We start from the raw sequence: 14,927 nt of genomic DNA on the forward strand, positions 1-14,927 counted from the left end.
TGACGTCTCTCGCAGGTAGTGGAGGCTGGTGGGTGACAGAGGTGGCTTTCTCACAAGTCATCTGAGCTGCATCCATGTTGTGAAAGGGAGATGCTGTAGAATGATGATGAAGGCACTGGAGCATCTCTGCTGTGAGCAGAGGCTGGGAGGGCTGCGGCTGCCCAGCCTGGAGAAGAGGAGGCTCAGGGGGATCTCATCCGTGTCCCTAAATCCCTGACGGGAGGGTGCAGAGAGGCCGGAGCCAGGCTCTGCTCAGTGGTGCCCAGTGCCAGGACAGGAGGCCATGGGCACAGCCGGGCACCCAGGAGGCTCCCTCTGAGCACCAGGCAGCACTGCTGTGCTGGGCGGGTGACGGAGCCCTGGCACAGGCTGCCCAGAGAGGCTGTGGGGTCTCCTCCTTGGGGATCCCCAAAACCCAGTTCCTGCAAAGCTGCTCCACTTCCAGTCTTATGTCCAGGCTGCGCTACTGCCTGAACTTACTCTGTGCCCAGAATCAGATTTTAGTTTTTGCCTTTTTTAAACTCCGTGAGATTCTTGGCAACTGCTCTGTTCTATTCATGGTCTCTGCCTCACTGCCTTTCTGAGGTCAAGAAACAGAAAATTGATCTATGAATAACAGGAAGTTTATTTGAAACAGTTTTATTAGAAACAGAAATCCCAGGGGAAAAAAATCTGCAGTGCTAAATTACAGTGCAATGGGAAAACCTCATGACATCGAAGTGCATTTTTCATTGTTTGTTTCCGTCACTGGTTTTCATTTTTCATTAGGCAACATTATTGTAGCAGGCATTTTACATTATAACATCAAGCTCAACCGCATAGATGGTGAAATCTTTCTCCAGTTTTAATTTTTGCTATTGGTGAGCATTTCCTCAGTTTTCAGCTAGCCTGTTGCTGGCTTACAGTTTTCTCCAGGTAGCTAATGCTTCTGTGCAACATTGCAAACTCAGTACTGCAACTTAAATACAACGCCCACTACTGTTCTTTATTCAAGTACAAGACTAACCACACTTTCCCATCTTTTGTCATATTTTAGTGCTTGATAATATTTTCTTATTTGTTTCATCTAGCTTTAAGAGGTTTTAGTCCAAAACTGATCATTTAATCAAGAAGTGGTACTTCAATACATCATTTTCTCAGAGCCCTGTTACTGCATGTACAAACACAACTCCTTTTATCAACACCATTTCCCAGTACTTGACTCTCCTGAACACTGGATCCCATCTCCTCTGCTGGAACTTGAAGCCATCACAGCACCTGGAACTTGCCTCCCTCTCATACAGGAAAATGCTTCTTGAATAAGGAGACAGCAGATTTCTTCTGGTGCCTCTTTCCCAACATGGAAAAGGGAGAGGTAAATGAGATGAACGCGGTCTGGGGCTGCTGCCACTGCCTGCAAGCAGGAGCACAGCCTGGGTGAGAGCGATCCATCCCTGCTGCTCAGCTCCCTGCCACAGCTTTAATTGCTGTTGTATCGGATAGCAGCGCTGTTCTTGTGCCCAAAACCAGAGAACACTGAGGGAGAAAGAACGCATTAGACAACAGACACAAAGAGACTGATCATTAATCTAGCACGCAAGAAACATCACCAAATCACACCGACCATCACGCATTCCAATGGATTAGTTTCTCACCTCCAGTGGTCCTTTCAATTCCAACTTGAAGAGCAGAATTTTGTACACAGGGCATAGCAGGCAGGCAGCTCCAGTTTGAGGCTATGTGGCCGCCAGCATCTTTCATCAAAACCTGATCCAATGAAGAACATTTTCAGGACATAAATATAATTCAGGCCAAAGAGTTAGACACTGAAATGATTCAATTGATTCTTGAAAAAGTACTTTTGTAATCAACATGCAGCAAAACTCAAATAGCAAACTACAGGGTGATGCGTTACAGCAAGTACAGTTGGACAAAGAGCTTGGAAATGCTGACGCTTTCCCAGATCGCAGGATCAGAGGTTATCTGAGCTGCCGTCCACCATCCTAGGAACCCCAGTGGCAGGAAGACTGATGGAACATTTTGACCTCACGATGAATTAAATCAGAGCCCAGTACCTCTGCTGGCACAACAGAACTGTGTGAAATTTGTTTCGAAGTTGAGAGCTGAAGAAGGGAATTGCAATGGCAAATGCACAAAGACAACATTAATCTCTGCAAAATTCTGCTCATCAGAAAACTGATATAAAACTGAACAGGTGTAATTTTGTTCTTATTTCTTTTTTAAGTGACTGATTTGGCTGACTCAGAGTCTTTTGCAACATGTTTCAGTTTGCCATTGCACACTATGCCCCAAGCACAATGAGAGCCACTCACATTTTAATCTAATCTTTTCAGAGTTTTTAATGCAATTTAATTAGGCCATTAGGCTCTGCCAGCCAGGTTCACACCACTGAATAGTGGGAGAAAGAGAAGGGAAGGGTTTTATCACTCCGCTGAGACAAGAACTCATTATTTAGCCAGTCAAAGGAACATTTGTATCTCCAGGGAGCCTTGGCCATCCTCTCTTCCCTTCGCAGGAAGGAAGGAGAGCAACTCGGGGACAGACAGAGTCTGAAGCACCCAGGAAGCTTGCCAAGCGCCAAGGCTCCCAAAAAGCCCTTTTGCACAGCGCTGGTCTGATACCTAAGGGAAAGCCAGAAGGCTGAGTTCCCAACAGCACTTGGTCAAGACAAGAAGTCAGGTGGACAGAAAAAAAAAAAAAAAAAAAAAAGCATAAATAAGTGGTTGGATTTTTTTTCCTTTTTTCCTTTTTTTTTTTTTTTTTTCCTTTTTCTTCTCTGATGGCAGAAACAGTTTTACCTGTATTACCTTTTTTTTTTTTTTTTTTTTAGATTTTATGAGTAAATGTCTATAGCTTATTTCTTTAGCCTGGTGTACGTTATATTGTGATTTTTACAAGTCTTAGAAATGACAGGGAACAACTTGGACAACAAAGACCAGTTGGAGGCCAGTACCCAGCAGTGTGGCCCAGGAACGCAGCACTGAGGCCAATCATTTCCAAAATCTTTGTTAATGACCTGGATGCTGGGACAGAATGCACCTAACAGCACGTGTGCGGGAGATGCAGGGCTGGAAGGAGCGTGTGAGGGGGCTGTGCTGCCATCCAGAGGCACAGTCACAGGCTGGAGAAGTGGGCTGACAGGACTTCATGGAGTTCAGCAGAGGGAACAGCCAGCTCCTGCCCCTGGGGAGGAACCACCCCAGGCACCAAGACAGGCTGGAGGCCAGCAGTATGAAAAGCAGCTCTGCAGAAAGAGCCCTGGGGGAGCTGAACACGAGCCAGTGATGTGCTGTGCCCCAGCAAAGGGCAGCAGCAGCATCGTGTGCTGTGTCAGGAAGCTGTCAGCAGGCTGAGGGAGGCGATCCAGAGAGCTGGGACTGCTCAGCCTGGAGAGGGCTGGGAGGAATCCCATCAATATGTACAAACAGCTGATGAGAGGGCAGAATGACCACGGAGCAAGAGCCTTCCTGCTGGTGCCCAGTGACAGGACAAGAGGTGAGAGTAGTCTTAGGCTGATGGTCAGACTTGATGAGGACCTTTTCCAAAGTAAGTGACTCTGAGCACCAGGCAGCACTGCTGTGCTGGGCGGGTGACGGAGCCCTGGCACAGGCTGCCCAGAGAGGCTGTGGGGTCTCCTCCTTGGGGAGCTCCAAAAGCCGCCTGGACGTGGCCCTGGGCAGCCTGCTCTAGCTGGCATCTCGCTTTGAGCAAGGTGTTCAGTCACAAGATCTCCTTGGCACCCTTCCAACCTTGGATATTCTGTAATTATGTGAAGATCCAGCCCCAATTTCAGTGCAGAGGTGAGGTTAGCACCACAGGGCTCCAGCAGCAGCAGTAACGCAGCTCTCTGGCTCCTCACTGGGTGACCAGAACACCAGGGAGCAGAGCTCCAACGCCTCATCTGAACCACGTACAGAAGAAACTTTTTCTTTGGAGAAATCCTTTACAAAGCAGTGCTACCTAAATAGATGTAGCAGATAGAGTAAAAGGTAGAAAAAAAGGAGAGGGCTGCTGTGGAATATAATGGGAAATGTCTGTCTTGGGCAGAAATTTTTAACTATTTCTGCCTGCAAAGACTACAGAGGCAATTTTGCAGTACTTTGTAATTCCTAGTCCAGTTTGAGATTTGTTACTGCAGAACGACTTTTTCTCATGTTGCCCTTCCCATGCTTTTTTTTTTTTTTTTTTTTTTAAATCAGAATAACAAAAGGTCCCGTCACATTTATACTCCCCAAGCAACTCAAGTTTTACTGCTTACTTCGCACACAATTACTGATGGAAATCAGTGAGAGGATCTCTGATTAGCAATAAATGACACCATCCATTGATGGGGCTTAGTATATCTTGATTAGTTCTCTTTTACTGTAAACATAACTACAGTGACAGCTCTCATTTACCAGGCCAAACATGGAGAACACCCATGAGAACTAACCCGAATTCCTCTTGCTTGATCAGTACAGCTAAAATCTCAGGTAAATCCCATCAGTGCTTAACAGGACTTTTACTCTATAAAAGCTACTGATAATTTGGAATTCCAGAACTGAACCAACCTCCCTTTAAAACCTGCACGGTGTACGTTAGTCCCACTACCAACACCTAGGGTAGACACAACAAACCTGCATGTTCGGGAACTGAGCTCAACCCCAGGTTTTACAGAGGACATGGACACAGCCTTGTAGGATAAAAGCCTGCTGGCTAATCCTGAAGACTGTTCAGAATCAGGAACTACATTGTATTGATCTACAAACTGGATTCTGCATGCAGTGACGTCCCTGGAGGCCTTTAAAAGATGTTTCGATGTAGAGCTCAGTAATACGGTTTAGTGGAGGGCTGGTTAGTGTTAGGTTGGAGGTTGGACTTGGTGATCTTGGAGGTCTCTTCCAACCTGGCTGGTTCTGTGAATAACATCCAGCAGCCTGGACACTGCAGCACTGCAGCAATGTGGCATTGTGGCGTTTGTTTGGAAGAAGCACTATGAGTACCCAGATTTTGAGCTGTTTGCAGAATGCTCTGTATGTACATTTCAAGTTGTTTAATAACGTGGTAACGTGTGACAGGAATTACGAAATGAATAGTCATATATTATCTGAAAGCAAGTATTAGTTGAAGCATATAAGCAGAATTACATAAAATCAAAAGCATGAAAGCAAAGCTGGCTCCCAATTTCAGTAATGGCTGAATAAAGGCAAATATCCCAATACATACCTCATACTACAACTCGGTTTAGGATTCCCTTTTGTATTCAGAAGGTAGCCGGATTCTACAAAAGCCAGTCTTCATCTGCATTTTAACATCTTAATGATAACCTAAAAAAATAAAGAGACAGCAATGACACAAACTGGAAAAACAGTAGCTTCTCTTTTCAAATACCCATTTTTTAAATACCTTTATGTATAATATCAGGAAATAAATGGATTTTTGTGGTAAAGTCTCATTAATGTTTATCCTCTACCTATTCTTACCACTTGGTTGTTCCCATGGATTTCTCTATTCTTAAAATTTTAAATTGAATTTGACCATGTAGCAGTTAAAAAACAGCTGGTTCCAGGCATAAACAGGCTCCCAAATTTCATACTTCACCCTGATGTAGAGTAAGTGCAATTCTGCTCCCGAGTCTTGTCACCATTCCTTGTAGGGTTTTAAAACACACATACTCAAACAAACCACTGTTTTCTGCTAAGCCATATGCTAGGCCAAAGCTGGGTTTCATCCTTCGCATGTTATTGCCATTAAGAAAATTTGGATCCCTGCATACAACCCAGTGTCTTTAATTAAATGTGACATAACTACTCTCACTGTCATGCTGAGATCAGGTAAGTAAAGTGCAGTCTCCTCCACGTTCCTCAGCCTGCTGTGGTGCAGACATTGAAGAGGTTTAAAACCATGTGTGAAAACTAAATTGGAGTAGGATGTCCTACTTTAAGATCTTGGAGCAAAACTACATAGAAATCTCATCAAAACATAATTAATACTAATAATAGTAGAAATTGATGCAAAAGTTTAAGACTTGCCATTTCAAAACTTCTGTAATAGGTGTGCTTGCATTTGCAGTAAGTGCAGTCACAAGAACAAAGAGCAAGTCAGTATAATTTTATTCCTATTAATTCATATTAAAATTATTTGAAATATAATAGAAAAATTGCCTAAGATCAAAACAGTGTTAATCAGGGTATCCATCTTGAGCTCTGTGTGGCTTCTTCTAGCATCCACACACAAAATAATGTATCAAGTCAGAGTATAAAACCCAACAGCTCCCTGTCCCTGTTGTTTGGGCTTCAAAACAACTTTCACACACGCACACACATTTCCACCCTCCCCTATCCCCAGCTAAAATAGTCTCTTCTATACAAATGCCTCAGATTTCAAACAACACCCAAGTCCTGCAGTGTTTGGTAGGGTTAACATACAGCCCATTGCTCGGGCTGGGGAAACAGAAGCATGCTGCAGAGCCAAGGAGCACTACAGAAATCTGTGTACAGAGCAAGACGGACTGGGAAAACCCCGACTACAGCAGCACAACAGGATGAAGAGCTCTGTGTTCGCTCAGATAAGGGCTTCCTAGAAGAATTACCGACATCTTGAGGTCCTGTTTGATGATCAGAAAACTCAGCGCATTGAAAAATACTTCTTACAGAAAGAATTACTTCCAAAAGCCACACACAGATTGCATCTTTTAGGCTGGATTCACTTAGATAACAGCCTCAAAAAGCAAGTCGGAGTAACACGTGCAAATTGCAACACAACCACAAGCATCTACAGTAGAGGTACCTGATCAGATGCAGCTGTAGAATTGCAGCTCAGGTTACACACAAAGGTGGTAAAATTTATGTCCAAGACCTCTAAAAAGTGCTGGTAACTTCAACAATTCCCCCACTTCCTTTCCATCTCTTCCCCCTGCCCACAGTGCAGCTCGCTACACGTCCCATTTTAAAACTCCTTTGCCATCTCCATGACGGCCGGGCAGACAGATGCCGAGGCAGCACAGAGCACAGCCTGCCAACCCTCGATAGCTACAGCTCTAATTTTACAAGCCCTACTACTAAAATCCTTTAACTGCTCAATTACAAGTTGGCTATGACTGTCAGACCCAGAGGCCAGGCCTGAATTGTCTCTATAAGTACTAGTGGCAACGCTTGTAGTGCCCTGTGACACGGCCTCCATATGGTGAGACTAATTCAGCTACTGAAAAACATGTACCCATCTTAAAGGGAAACTAATTACCAGTTGCCATTTTTTCAGTCTACATTTTAATATTATAAAAAAAATAACACTAATTAATAAGCCTTTCTTTATTCCCTTTTCCCTGTCTACAAACAGCAAGCCTAAAACCCCCCGAGGCCTAGCAGCCTCCGGCTCCTGTAACAGCCAGCACGTACAAGTTCTCTTTCTTGACTACTCAAATTTATTGAAGAGAAAGCAGAGACAGATTCTTGGCAACTTAAATGTTGGTATTAGTGACAAGTTTTTAGCCAAACTCCCAGAAAACATCTTTGTTTTTGAAGACCATGCCTAAAACCAGCAGCAAGACCATATGGTAGTGTTACCGAATAACCCATTTACCATAACTCATACTAAAAAGTGATCGTATTATAGTGGTTTGGGTTTGTTTCTTAGATGCAATAGGTATCCTCCACACTATTTCTTCAGAATGCTATCCTCACAACAATCAGAGACCCCTCCAACCTCTCTGTGCTGTCAGAGACTTCCACAGTTAACAGTGATTACTCTTAGCCCTGACATACCCCGGCAGCTAATGCTGAAGCAAAACATATCGCTATTTTCAAAGAACAGACTCCAAATCACCTTCAGATGAATGATAAAGTGTTTCTTTAAAGTAAAGTTCAGTATGTCGGTGTTGTGCCAGGCAAAATGTATCTGAAATACTCTAAATGGCCAACAGCATGGCAAAAAGGCATATCCTGAAGGGAACAGATGTGTCAAGCACACACTAAAGCAATACTATGCACATATTGTGTCATTATAAAGGAAAAATGAAAACCAGCTCCTCGGTACAACCCATCTCAAGCTGTATGCCTTCATTTACCGGGGTGCTCTCCACAACCTCTTCCCAATACAGACTTGCCTTGTTCCTACCAAGCAGACACAGCCGTGGCAGCCCATGGCCCTGAAGGATGTTCCACATTTACCTTACATACCCATGCTGTTGTGCTTCCTTCTCAGAGCACACACTGGCTGTTTTTCTTTGTTTGTTTTTTTAAATTAATAGGATTTTGGGTGGTATTGTAAGAGAACCCATCCCCCTTTATTTTACATCTACGTTAAAAATTACCTAGCAACACAGAACAGCAGCATAGGTAAACTCTGACTTCCCGTGCAGTGGAGCACGTGGCACTTTGCACCAGCAGGTAACATCCTGAGTAGCACAGCCACCATCCATCACACAAAGGAAGAACTCCTGATTCCGAGCTTTTTTCTCAGGAAAACACACGATCCCTTCTGGTCATGTATTTGGGGCTACCAAAGGGAACCTGAGCGAGACGATCCGCAGAGCTGTGTTCATGTCTGCATTTGGTTCAGGTTCTCCTATCAAAAGGTAACAGATAACAACGTTGGCTGAAGTACTAATGGAAGGTAGAGCTAGACATTTCTAAATGGTCAAGCGATCTTATCCTCCTCGTTCTCTTAGATTTTACTCTAGTCAGGCCAAGCCTTGCTCACCTCTATCATGAGTAGCCACTACTGAGGACAGAAACATACATTTACATCAAAAAACACCAAGAGTAAACCAGTAATTAATTGGACATCATGGTGTGGCTGCCTGTGACTACAGGAGATGAATCCAATACAACTTTTTCCAATCTTATGTTCCCAAAATTCTGTCCCTAAGAACATACAGCCTTACAAAAATATAGAAGTAAGAAAGAATTTAAGGCAAACAGTGAGCATTACCAAATTAAGGCTCTACAGGAAGATTAAGTTCCTAGAAAGAAAAGGACAAATAGTACTTAAACCGATCCAGCAAGTCATTCATTTTCCTTGACTATTAAAGCATTTTTATCTATTTCTCAATTTTCAGTCTATAAATTATAGGGTGTCTGAAGTTAGCAACTTACACAGAATAAGGAATGTGAAAGTATTAATATTTCTTTTCTGGAATCACATTTCCAAAAAGAAAAGGTGGTGACAGTTACTAGAATTACTAGTTACTACTACAGTCTAGGTGACTAGATAATAAAGCCATTACCAGTAACAATACTGTAATCCAGGGATTTATTTTTGTTTTGCCTGGATAATAAAACTGCACTCATGCAAATTATTTCTTCCATGTTTGGGCAATGATGAATGTCTGAAAATATCTTAAAAAGGACAAAGATTTCATGTGTGCAGCTTCAGCAAGGCCCAAATTTGAAAACAAAATAAGGACATAGTAAACTTTACAAAAAAGTCTTCACTGGGGAGTCATTATATTTCTAGATGGAAGGTGTTTTTTTTGGTAAAATGTAAAGATTCCCTAAGATCTCCAAGAACTCTGGATTTGATCAGCAGAAGGGAACTTGGTGCTTAAGTTCTTAACATCACAGACCCCCTACTGCACGAAGTAATCTATCATATATATTGTAACAAAAACAAAAATTAACTGTGAGGCCATAGTCATACACAGTCATTAAAATATTCCTATATAAAACAGCAACTCCACCCTACATTTTGGATTGCTGGCTCATCCCCTGTGTTGCTCACTAACCTTCCTGTGTCAGGCCAAGCAATCTGCAGCAGAGCTAGCCCATCAGAAGGTTACTTTCACAATTAGCCATCCTACACATCACCATTAATGCAGCTGTGAAGTCTTCTGGTGTCCAGATTTCTAGTTCCAATGACTGTGTTCATGTTGAGCAGTTTGAAAGAGTTTGCCCAAGCCATAGTGTCATTTTCTCCACTCAGAACTCACGTGCCTTTTAAAACAGATGCAAAGCTCCTGAGCGCTTTACCATACCTCGCCTTATCACAATCAACTAAATACAGAGCTGTTGAAAGGAACAAGGGAATAACTTTTAACCCTCATCATCTCTTTCCCCTACAAAGTGATGCATAGATGTGACTTCAAAGAAAACTCTAGCATCTAAACCAGTTCTATCACTCAGCATTGAAGTTACAGCTAAAATTTCATGAACTTGCTTTAAGTCAGGTTGTAGAATTTCAGAGCAAATTCAACCAGTATCAGGAACATACAACCTGTTTACATACAGAGCTTGGAACTTAACTCTGCTGTAAACCAGACAGTTACACCAGCTCAACTAGCAGGTATCTGAGTACAATCACTATTCCTCTACTACTCTAACACAGCCAGAAGTCAGGATGTTATTGTACTATGCACTCTGAAAGTGAGTTTACAAATATGCTGAGATGAGAACACCACTTAGAAAAATCTAGAGATTCTAGAAATATGCATAGTTTATTCATGTTAATTCAGCCTGATTTACAAATCTTTTTTAAAACGCTGTTTAAAGAAACTAAGGATGCGTATAAGCAAAGCCTAGGAGCTAGTTTACTCAGATTTTACACTTTAACACCACTGAAAATTAGCAAAAGCCTTGTATTATAGAAAAGAATTTATATACAGCTCAGATGTGATGATCTCAATAGCTTAAGAATATTTTAGATTTTCAAAAAAAAAATGGAGGGAGGTGTCTAGTTTCAAGGGAAACTTCCTGGGTTTTGCAAAATCCAAGTTTCTTTAATATTTAAAAAAAAGGAAAAAAGACAGTATCACTAAGGATTTGTGAAACTAGCTGATATAGAGAGCATTCACCTGTGACATGTTATAGCAATGCTGCATTACACAACTTTACACAACATTCCCCATTCCCTCCAGTAAGATTCCTTACCTGTCGTTTTTGCAGCAGGTGCCAAGTTAGGCCCGTGTCCTAACTTCCTCTTCCAAAATAATGAGAAGAATTAGTTATCTTTGTGGGGCTACAACTTCCGAAGCCGTAAGACTGTGCCAGGGTACAAGGGAAGGGCTGTGGTTGTATGGTCTTTACAACAAGAAACAATTCACGTTTCACTCAAAGAGCTTTCACCTTTGAAGCACTCCATTTGAAAACGTATCGTAGCAATACTAAGCAAGAGATACTTCTTTATTAAAAGGAAACCTAGTAAGGAAGCAATCAAGCAGCTAATGATTTAATAGGTTTTAACATTAATTTATATAGATTAAGAAAGTCAAAGCTTTATTTAAATTAATGGCTAAGGTTGGCAGGGCCCTCTGGAGGCCCTGCTTGGGCAGGGGTGGCACCAGGGGACACACAGAGCAGGCTGCCCAGGGGGTTTTGCAGATCCCCAAGGAGGAGACCCCACAGCCTCTCTGGGCAGCCTGTGCCAGGGCTCCGTCACCCGCCCAGCACAGCAGTGCTGCCTGGTGCTCAGAGGGAGCCTCCTGGGTGCCCGGCTGTGCCAATGGCCTCCTGTCCTATTAAAAGGTCTTGTAAATATTTTACCTGGAATTTCCTTCCTATGCTTTTAATTCTGCTGAGTGACAATTTTGATTTCTGATTGCTTTATTGTGACAAACACAGAACAGCTACTTCTACCTTCCAGTGTAATACAGCCATATTTGGTAGGAAAAAATTAGAATCTTACATTAGATTGGAACACAGGAAATATAATCCGTATTTCTGGACAAAGATAACAAAAGAGCATTAACAAATTGCAGGGTATTCTGCAAATGTTCTATCTCTTGGTCCACTGAAGTAACTTACCTGTTTATGAAAAACAAACCAATGTGGAATAAAACTACCAAATCTCATAAAAATGTGTTTTTATGAAGACATTTACTTATCTGTTTCAACATGGTATAACTAGTCCTTGCCTGCACTTGCCCGGTCTAAGCAGATAACTACTCAAACCAGGGCTAGCAGTTATGCACAGTAACACCAGAGAACCTGCAAAAAAACTTAAGGCCGAATATATGATGAACTACACTATGTAAAATCAGAGAGCAGATTCTCAACTTGCTATTGCTAAGTAAGATTTATTATCTGGCAAATTAAACCTGAAACTTGATTTTTTTTGTCTGTTAACAGTACAATTGGACATAATGCTGATACTACATTAAGATTTTTCAACTTTCTGTTACAACAGACAGAGTAGGATGGTAACAGAGGTGGCTCCTACCTGAAGATATTGTTCCTACCCAAAATGAAACAGCTGAGTGAAAATCAAACAAAAAAGCAGTAAGCCTCAGCTCTCAGACACAGCTAAGGAGGCATCTGCTAATATGTTGTGAAGAGAACCGAAGAGGATGATACTAGCAGTAATTGAGTAATAGATTTAACTGTTGAACACCTCGTTGTGTCCTAGAAATATTATTAAAACTAACTCCTCCCCCTGGCCCTTGAATGACTCTCCAGTTGGCTAAACTTTTCTTACTTTGGAAACAATGAAGTATGAAAGCTTTAATGATGAAACCAGGTTTGACGAGAACAAATGCACGCAAGAAAGAAATAGGGGGAGCTTCCTTTTGTTGTCAGCTTACACACAAGGGTAGGTCAGTTGGCATCATATTCATAACTAAAATATTTTGAATCAAAGACAGACTGACTGTATGTTTCTCAATGGAGTTCACTCAGTTTTCGAGATGTAAGCTCATACTGTAATTTTCACATATTAAAAGTTATCAAAAGCATGTCAGGAGTCAAATTTCTAAATACCAAACACATTAATGAGAAAACATGTATGAACACAGGCTGGAACACAGAAGATACCTCAGTTACCTGTTTCCAACTTTTGATGTACACAATGACAAAATCTCCATCTAACACGCTATAAACATCATTTTCTATGTCTTGAAAAGAAACTCCACACAAGCAAACAGTGATTTCTTCAAGGAAATTCGTATCACAAACCCAAACTTGTGTAACTATCTGATGCATCCATTTCTTCAGAAAATTAACAGATTCTCCTACTGTTTTTTATGGACGAACTACTAAAGAGCTTGTAGTTAGCTCCCTTAGTCCATTTGACCTTGTTCCTGCTTTCTCAAAACTTTATTGCCATGCTAGGCCAACTTAGATTTCAAGCTCTTACATCTGATCAGCATCTACTACGCTTAACGGTATATAGTTTTATGTGATCTTAGTTTACACTGAAGTGTGTAAACTAGAATAAATGTAGATATCCAAATAGTTTAAAGATGATACTCAGCACCTGGCGACAAAAGTAGAACCAGGACTTCACACCTTTATCACGTAATCAGAGAAACAGACTGCAATAATCAGCCAGATTCCTTTTCTCTGGCACATCTTGAATTATCAAAGGGATTTGTGTTGTTGATAGTACAAACGTAATGGTTTGTATTACACCTCACTGGGAAAAATAGCATCTCTACTTCATAAAAGGTAAAGTTTGAAAGTGCATTGCAGTGACTGAAGAGGTGTAAGCCAAGTCAAATGTAGCTGGCATGAGCAAATGGTGACTGAAGTACTTCATGTATGAAGAACTTCATGTACTTCAGTCATCATGACTACACCACTCAACTCCCAGACTACAGTAGCTGCCACTGTGTGACTGAAACTCACTAAGCCACAGGGAAGATGACGAAAACTTTAAAGGGCATCCTTGTGGCATCATTGTTAATCATAAACAGAAATCCTGAAAGCCCTATTTCTGTTGTCTTGCCACAACCAAGGCAAAGAGTAAATCTGTAATCAACAGGACCTCTATTGTACAGCACTTATTTTTAGACAGGAGCTTATTTCTCTACTTGAAGAAGCATCAAATTAAGTTATACATATTTAAACTTTTTTTTTCCCCCCCCAGCATGATTTTGGCCTATATATTCAGCCTTCCCTTATACATCATTCATAAATTTCCATTTATGTTCCTTTTAGGTAATGTAGGCAAAAAATAAAAATATGAGAAAACATAGCAAACTTCTCATTGACATTACTTTCCTCCGTATCTTCATGAAACACAGGCTTCCAGACTTATTTTGTCCATTAAAGCATGTTTTTTATTTACATATTTACAATAAACTAGTATCATTTATTGCAGAAGTCTGAAACAGCATTCAGGAAATTTAAAGAAAGCTTACCAAGACTCGTATATAACGCTTTAAATTCTATCATAGCTTCCAAAATTTTAGAAGAATTTTAGATGAAACGAACGGAAAGATGAGGCCAGAACATGTCTTCCTGCTTTTCCATGTTACCATTTTCTTACCATTTTCCCCATGTGTAAATTCACAAAGAGCTCTTTTCTATTTTGAATTTTCCACACGCTTATGAAACAAGGAAGGCTACTGAAGTTCTAATGTATTTTGTTACTTATGTATTGGTTTACAAGAGAAAATTTTAAATTTAATTAAAAGAATTACATTTTTCCTTTCAAGAATCACCATTAATCCTCTTCTTAAACACTCAACAGGTTAAAAACATATACGTGATATCATACACATGATATTCATATACTAACAAAGCACAGGGGATTAATGACTTGCCAAGTGATAGGAAGAATTGTTTTTCCTGTGCATTTGACATCTTCCCTTTCCTCTAACCTATTTGTATCGAGTTTATGTATTACAACCCCTGAATAGTCTTATACAGATCATATCATTAAGAAAAGTTAAAACCTTTTATAGCAAAAGAAAATCTGGAATACAGAATAAGGAAAGGAGTCCTAAATGATACCCAGAGGAGGCCAATGACAATCTTCAGAGACGCAGGATTCAGCCCAACAGTACAGTCAGTAACATCACATTACTTCCTCACATCACTTCTAAAACTTTGTGGAAGGGAAAAAACGCAGAATTTTCACCATAATATTTAAGTAATTCACCATAATATTTCACCATATAATCGAAGGCTTGGGCTCCACAATGTCTTCCATGTCAGAGCAGTGAAAGATTTAGAGGTGTAATACTTCACAAATATATAAAATCTCTAGTAGAAAGCTCTTGCACCTTCTTGAAA

General features: G+C 41.0%; 1 protein-coding gene across 1 annotated transcript in view; it reads right to left on the reverse strand.

Moving 5' to 3' along the window:
• Nucleotides 1-669: 669 nt before the first annotated feature.
• The window catches only part of PSPC1 (paraspeckle component 1), a 63,340-nt gene continuing 49,082 nt past the window's right edge, over nucleotides 670-14,927 (reverse strand). Inside the window, exons 7-9 of the transcript XR_014618287.1 lie at nucleotides 5,206-5,306; nucleotides 1,635-1,746; nucleotides 670-1,515 (exon numbers count right to left, since the gene is read on the reverse strand). The gene's annotated coding sequence lies outside the window, so the exon portion shown is untranslated. The remainder of the gene's footprint in view (nucleotides 1,516-1,634; nucleotides 1,747-5,205; nucleotides 5,307-14,927) is intronic.

Source organism: Netta rufina, assembly GCF_964035555.1.
Source record: "Netta rufina genome assembly, chromosome: 1".
NCBI classification, from domain to species: Eukaryota; Metazoa; Chordata; class Aves; order Anseriformes; family Anatidae; genus Netta; species Netta rufina.